Raw genomic sequence first — 8298 nt, 5'->3', positions numbered from 1 at the left:
CTCGAATTTTTTTTGTGTGTTTGAATAGTTTTTGTGTAACCTGGGACAGAACAGTCGCAACAACATAGGGGTTGTAATGAGTGCGGACTGTATCCTCTTCAGGGTAGTTCTCAGTGCCACTGACGACTTTTTTTTGGGTCAAATATAGGTTTGTGGATTTTATTTATAAAACCGTTTCTTTGCTGTAAATTATTTTATTTTATGTAATGCAAACTACAGGGACGCAACGTTAGTAACCAAAATGAGTCACACCAGTCTTCTTCAACTAACTACTTTTAGATGTTGATTTTTTTTTTTGTTAAACAAGTTTAAATGTGAGAAATATTCTGTGTGTGTAAACTGTGAAATCAGTTGTATTAAGAACTGTATTTAATGAAAATGTATGTGTAACTTCACTTGCCTAGATGAAGTCCCATTAGAAGTCCATTCGATTTTTTTGTAGAGTGGCAACCTTTGGATTGACTGTAGTGGACTTCTTATTCACCACCTTCCCCGTCTTCTTGGAGACTACCTTGCCTCGGCAGGTCTTTGAGCCTCTTTCTGGGTTTATTCCATAGAATCATCTAAGGAAAGTTGCATTACACATTACCGAAGTGTATAATAACCATTTTTCAAAATTCTGATTAATTAATTTGGTTTAGAATTTAGATTAATTTTGTAAAACTTTATAATAAGTATAAAGTAATAAGGCACTTATAAATCATTTGCAAACGATCTATATATATATTCTGACTCGTTTGGATTTAATGTGGATCTACATGCCTTTCTCCTATTTTCTCCGTGTCTGGCATGCGAATAAAACCACATTTGACAGTGTTTCAGATGATGAACTGAAAAAACTGAAATGGAAGAACACAAGTAGAACACAGGAGAAAGGTTGAGGTAACTAGTTTGCAAATAATTTATTACTTTACTACTGTATACTTATTATAAAGTGTTACCACAGATTCTAAGAGAGTGATTAAAACATACGCAAAAAGGAAAACACTTACCTTTGAAAAAACTCTAAAGTGCAACAAGCCGCCTCTTGATACTGCAGATTGAAGATGTAGTGCACAGCAAACACTTGCAACTGCAGTCAAAAATGTTGACTGGACACTCACAAAAAAAGAAGAAAAAAAAGAAGCAATTTTAACAATTGTGCACAACAGCAATGTTAACAATTTTAGATCTCAGCCATCAGTAAATGTTTCTTCTTCATCATGTGCAATGACCCACTAACCCAGCAAAATCAGATGAGGATTGGCAGGTAGATTGAGTGTCTTCTCAACCTCAGATGCAGATGCTGCAACCTGTAGAGAACACACAATACACAAATAATAATATTACATAATATAATGTGGTGAAGTGGAAAGAAGAAAATTAAATACTTACATCTGCATGTGAAACCAGTCCATCTTCATGTTCCTGGAAGTGGGACATTAACGTTAGAATCTTGACAAGCAGGTGTACCATATCTTTGTTCTCATCCTGGGACATCCTCCAACTTTTCATTAAAAACACTTAAAAATATTCTGTCTACTGCTCTCTCCTCTTCCTCTTTCTCTAACTCTCTCTCTCTCACACACACACACACTCACTCACTCTCTCACACACACACTCTCTCTCTCTCTCACACACACACTCTCACACACACACAAAACTGTATTTGAGGCTGAGGAACAAGTTAGAATGTAAGTGAATGAAGTAACGTTTCCTCTGTGATATAGAGATTTGTGCCAATAAATCCAGTGCAAAATTAAAATTAAAATGTGCTCACATACAAAGCCCACTTTATTAATAATAAGTTCGAATATATTTAGATTACACTCTAACTAGTTTTAGATACGACTTATATTGAAAGACTAATGTGTCACTCCGAAAAAAACAAACGTTTCTCACCATAACGTTAACGCTACTCTTTCCATCTATCCAGTCAAGTGCTCATGCAAAAGGCGATGAGTTTATGCTTCCTAAGTAAAATTAAGTTTACAGGCCTATTTTCGATTTCCCAATATAGAAGGATAATATATAAGTTACCAACTTTATACGCACCTAACTTAGCAACATTAATGCAAATAAAACAAATCCTCCATTTTAAACTACACTGGGTTGGCGCCAATGCAAAATGTAAATATAATTGTGCAAATAAGTGTTTCAGAAAATCAGGAAAACACACTTACTTCATATCCTCGTTATCTGCAATCTGTAATCGAGATTATATTTGAGATAATATCCGTTTTATTCACAGAGACTTTTCTCTGGTATCAGACGCTAACCGTTGCTCCCCTCCCCCACCGATCACGTGCTCATCTTCTAAAGTTGCCAAATATGTTCAATTCATATCCAATTAAATAATCAGCGAACGCAAGTATTTTATATTTAACTATTTACAAGTTTAACATTTACAGGATTTTACACCAGGAAAAAAAAAAACGATGCAAATCCTTCACAAACACACTCATACACACTTAACTTTCAGGAGAAATTTGTAAAAATTGCATACATGCTAGTTCACTGTCTTGGCAAGATTTGTCAAAGGTAAATTCAAATATTGTGCCCACATTAAAAAAAACGCTGCAGTTTAAGATAAAAATGTATTCAGACTTTGATCTGCTTACCTGTAAATGAGCCTCAACTTGAGATGAAATCCATAAAACTTTGACTGAAACCATGCTCCTCCATGCTTCAGCTAGCCTTTGGTTCCCCCTCTCCCACCGATCACGTGTGCATTTACGGTAAGACACCGTAATTTTAGAAAACAGTTCAGTACTGTATATTTACGCTGTTAATATGCTGTAAATTTACAGAAATTTTTTACAGTGAATGTATATTTAAAGTAGATCTTCACTTAATAGCATGAAGAGCAAATATTGACACGGACTGTACATTGAGATCGATTCAAACTCTCTTCAATTCAGACACATACCATGGGTTGGGCAAAGATACATCAAAATATATTTTAAAATAAAATACCAAATACCACATTTTAAGTGTATCAAAATAAACAACAAAATACAACAGCAACAACATGTATCAAAATAAACTACTGTATTTTTGTATTTTAAAAATACTAAACAAATACTTTTAAAAGGGAGCATGAAATTTCTTCGCAAACATTCCATCAGTTGGCATATATTTGATCTATCCCTTCACCATTACACTGACTCATTAAACAATGTTTGATTGCAACAGCTTTTCTCTGCACAAGTCATGCAATACCTCTGACATATGCAACCAGTTAACAGATCAAATATTCAAATATCCCTTATCCCTGTGATCTCCCAGATGGAGTTTAATTTTAAAGTAACCAACAGTTTAATGTTTAACAGTTTGCAAATGACTCATAATACCTAATTTAGTTACTTGGTGTTTGGTAACGAAGTGCCTACTTTGCATCAGCAACACTGATTTAATGACAAACTGATGTTGTTTGTAAACAAATTTATGGCACCTGAATTCATAGCAACAAGTTTCTAATTAATCTGAACTAATTAATCATTTGAATGTTAATCATAAATATTATAATACATTATGTGTCAGGTACGCAATGGTATGAAATAATCATGATCCTACTAAACAGCTACTTCAATTAGAGTACAATATTCAGCATTCAAACATTTATTTGTCAATCATTGGACACCTGTTTTGAAGTTGAAAACACATTTTAGCTTTTCAACAATTATTAAATGATCAATGTTTTGTTTTTAAATGTAGCCAGAAACATAATCAGAAAGTAGCAACAGAACTTGTCAAGGTGTATTAACCCAACTCCAACCACTGAATCTACTGAGAGCCATAAAAGAATAGTGGACACATACACATTAATAGTGTAAGAACATTTACTTATAATCCCAAAGGAGAATACTACTGAGCAGGTATTCCAAAACATTTGAAATGTTCTAACAGAAACAGCCAAACTTATGTGTGAATGTGGGTGAGAAAGAAAGTTTGTGTGTGTGTGAGGGAGTGTATTAAATGAGTGTGTTTAGCCTGTGGACTACATTGCAGAGGTCTCTTTAGCTACTGAATGGGGATGGCTTTAAGCAAAACAAGTTTCTCAGAGCGACTTAGAGTAAATGCTGCTGCTCCACACGAGTTTACCATTACACCAATATCGTGGCATTAAAATGGTATGTTGTACAACACTGAAAGTAGCAAGCTAAAATTAACTGTGGGGCTGCTGCTCGGTATAACAGTTTTCAAGAACAATATGTTAATTGGTAAACTATTTAGCCATTGTTAAAAATTAAAGCAATTTATGCAAAATAAATTGATGGAAAGCTGGCAGCCTGCATGTTTCTTACCTTGACCACCTTCTTCCATATGCATCAGTTTTCTGTTCTGATCTCAACAAGTCTGGGCAAACTAGCCTTGGGTAGGCACCAATCAGAGGCCGCATTTTTATGATGTCATCATGTAGACTTCTTAAAAATTATTTTACAGTATTTTAATACTACAAAAATACAAAACACTGAAGTATTTTGATACAAATTACGAAATAATTTTCATACATTTTCTATTCTATATTTAATTCTACAGCATACATCTTTTTTATATTTTATTCTTATATTTTTCATTGTTTACTTTTATTTCATTCTTTCATAGCTTTATTTATGTATATTTTCATCTGTGTTGTATTCTTTAATAATTGCACTGTCCATGGAGCAGACCTGACTCACATTTCACTGCTGGTTATGCTCTATATAATTGTGTATGTGACGAATAAAAATCTTGAATCTCTTGAATGAACCCTATCAAATACAAATTACAAAATACAATTTCGTATTTGAAATACGTATTTGAAATACATGTATCATAAATACTGCCCATTGTTTTCATATAGGGTCATGATGCGATTTCATTTTTTCCTTTCTCTTTGGAGTGTTACAAGCTCTTGGTGCATAAAGAAGATCTGTAAGTTGCAAAGACTAAAGTCTCAAATCCAAAGAGATATTCTTTATCAAAGTTAAGACTCTGCCACGCCCCCATAAAACAACTCATTTAAACACGCCCCCACATGTCTACATCACTAAGTGGAAATATTTGCTTAATGCCGCCCAAATGTTCATGCAAAGACAAAAGGCTGGTTTCAGTAACCACAGTTAGTGTTGAAGCAGCCATGTCAGGCAGAAGCTGTGTGTATCTAGGAGAAAGCAAAAGCACTTTATTTGGCCTTCCGAAAAGTAGATGCATTTAGGATAAGATTACTTACAACAGAACAGCAACACATTTTATGGACGACTGTTTCGTGAACCTAGAAGAGGAGGTCACTCTGACTTTGCTACAACAATCTGGCACTTCTGAATCAGCTGCTGTAAGTATGTTTTGATATTAGGGGAAGTATTTGCTATTGATTGTTCAAATGCAGAGTTTTGCATATCGCATGTGTGTGCATATGTGTGTGTGTGTGTGAGAGAGAAAGAGAGACAGAGAGACAGAGAGAGAGAGAGAGAGAGAGACAGAGAGTGAGTGAGACGGTCACACAGTGGAGTCAGGTGTCTTAACCGTCCGTGGCTTGTGTACTACAAACATGTACAAGCTTCATCACTGTGTCTGTCACGCCACTCTGTTCTCCTTTCGGGCTTGAACTGATGGTAAAATTAGGGACATTATTAACTGTCTTTACATTTATTTTGAAAGATGAAGCTCGCGAATATGAAAAGGGCCGTTACATTTCTGACGAGTGCTTGCGGTGTTTGAACGAATCTGCAGCTTTGAAAGATTCAGAGAGTCAGTGATTAATAACCCATTCATAACTACAGCATTTTACTTCATTACTGAATTAATTAATGACCGATGTCTGGCTCATTAAGACAGTGACTTGCCGCCACCTATTGATATCTTTCAGTAACGTGACCGGCTCGAAGAACTGGAGGGCAAAACTTCCATAGAACTGCAGCACAAGCCTGTGCTGTTTCACAGCCGCAAAAAATTCTATCACCTCTCAAAAGAAAAAATCAAAGGTATGTGAACAAAATGCAAGTTTTGGCTATTTGCAATCCATAGGGAATATTTGAATCATTAACAGTGTGACAAACATTGTAAAAACACTTAAAGTGCCTTAAAGCTGCAGTAGGGAACTTTTGACGCTCTAGCGGTTAATAAACAGAACTGCTTGCATCTTGCTGAAGAATATTGTAGCCGGAGCTACTTCTCTCTGTTTATGTCTATGAAGAATCACAAAGGTACTGGGTTACTCCGCCGCGGTACCCCCAAAGCAATCTAAAATAGTCAGAATATAAACACTTATTATAGGTGCACCCTAGTGATTCAGGACAAGCTAAAAACACGGTTTGTAAAATGGATTCATGGTGTACTCGCTTATTATGTTCATTTTTCTACATTTTGAACACAAACAAAGTTACGGACCGCAGCTCTGTTTGGTTGTTTTTTACCGGGAGCGCATGACTTTCTGCAAATGGCAATAAGATCACTGGGAGGAGTCAGAGGAGCTTGATTTTTTTCACAGATTATCTGTCTCATATTCTACTGACCGGACATAATGACAGGTTTAATAAATATGTAAAAAATATTTTTTTACAAAAGTTCCCTACAGCACCTTTAATATATATTTAAAACAGTAATGTTAAAATATCAAATTCAGTAATCACTATATTAATGATTTATAGTATACATAAGAAAGCAGACGAGTTCGGAATATGAACACTATCTGCTTAATGGTTCAGCGTCTTCCTCATAATGGTTCATATGGCAAACCATTTAACATGAAACTTTGCACTTTTTGTTATACTCTGGGTTCATATGCTTGCCTGTACAAAATATACATCATCAATAAGGTGTTTACTGAATTTACCTTTTAATATCTCTGTTTTACATTAATACTAAATGCTAATTGTGTAAAAATAACTGGCGGTCAGTGGAGCAAAGCTTCCTTTTGCCTTCCAGGTGGGCGTTGTGTATGACATCACATGAAAACAATCAATTGGCAGTTTTATTAATAATTTTAAGTCTGCTAGGCTATCACTTAAATTTCCCATCATTTATTGCTTTAGTTATTATATTAATAATACACTTAATGGAATGATAAGAATATGACATAAAACATGACATAAGATACAATTAATAAGGCTAGAAAATATTTGCCTCTATAAAGGTAAAAAAAAATGGACCTCTAAATCAGTTTAAGAGGGCAAATATTGTCCTTTTATAGAGAAGGTGTAACTGCAGTCTAAGTGGAAGAGAGGGGGTATGCAGAAGAATGCCCCAGGGGGTACGCTACTGTAAAAAATGTTTGAGAATCACTGGTGTATAGTAAATAATAGTAATAATAGTGTAATAGTAAACCATGTTAAAAATATACATTACACTTTTAAAAAATTAAAATACTTGGATAGATTTTTCAGTAACTGTGCAAATATCATTGTCTGTCAAAAAGAACCAAATAAAATAAAATGTATATTTTCAATTGGCATTGAAAAAGAAATTATATTATGTTATTATATTAAAAAATATATATAATATCCTTTAATTTGCTGTCATATGAAATTGTATATTATATTTCTGATGAATGGGATGTTGAACAAAGATGAGTTGAGGGGTATACTGTATACACACACCACATTCAAAAATACACACAGACAGACATGTATGCACAACCACTCACTACACACACAATGCAGTTTGTGCAGACAGCTGTGCACACATAAGTCAGTCACCAAAACCTCTCAGTGACATAATGCCATGGCACAAAGTAAGTCTCATAAGCTTTATAGTGACATCTGAGCAACATCTATTAATATGAAGTCAAACATGACAACAGGAATGCAGTGGAACCTAGCAGTAATCACAGAAGTATTGCAAACATATGGCGTATTAAATAGCTGAAGTCAAACTCCTCACATTCCGCTTCCTTCCTGCTGTTTTGAATTATTTGAGAAAACCATTAACTCTGTATATATTACTCTGTGTTCCAGGCCTCGGGTTTTTGGAAAAACAAAAGGATCCCAAAAATTAACTTCCCACTCCAGTGTAAAATAGCTTCCTTGTCAAATTCTTCAGTCTCCAGGCAGTATCTCCAGTCTACACTATGTGACAAGCAAGAGACTTCCCGATCCAAAATCAAAAGCAAAATTGAATTTGATTTGATAGATTCAAAATAATCTGGTTGTCTTGGTGACGGATGTGAAAATCAGAAGCAGGGGAGTCAGAAAGGGTTGATATCAGCAGAGAACTGGACAGACTGTCATTCCTGGCATAATCAGTTTTTAGCTGTCACACTGCACACACACTCCCAAACATGCATACATGTAGAACACATGGGCTACAGCAAAGGTGATGCTCTGATGTCACGGGTTG

The 8298-nt window shown here is 35.0% G+C and overlaps 1 long non-coding RNA gene across 3 annotated transcripts; it reads right to left on the bottom strand.

Annotated features, from left to right (window-relative positions):
* Positions 1–401: 401 nt before the first annotated feature.
* Positions 402–2423, bottom strand: LOC113045843 (uncharacterized). Of its 3 annotated transcripts, none has more exons than XR_003276037.1 (5): positions 2163–2422; positions 1375–1407; positions 1223–1292; positions 993–1091; positions 402–563 (listed from the first exon to the last, which is right to left on the bottom strand). It is a non-coding gene; the product is annotated as an uncharacterized LOC113045843 (long non-coding RNA). The 3 variants fall into 3 exon arrangements; XR_003276038.1 differs by lacking the exon at positions 402–563 and adding an exon at positions 789–839 and having other exon boundaries at positions 2163–2423; XR_003276036.1 differs by lacking the exons at positions 402–563; positions 993–1091 and having other exon boundaries at positions 1105–1292; positions 2163–2415.
* Positions 2424–8298: the final 5875 nt, after the last annotated feature.

The sequence above is a fragment of the Carassius auratus genome, chromosome 27 (genome assembly GCF_003368295.1).
Source record: "Carassius auratus strain Wakin chromosome 27, ASM336829v1, whole genome shotgun sequence".
NCBI lineage: Eukaryota > Metazoa > Chordata > Actinopteri > Cypriniformes > Cyprinidae > Carassius > Carassius auratus.
Note: the sequence above shows the minus strand (reverse complement) of the source record. Positions and strands in the feature narration are given on the sequence as shown.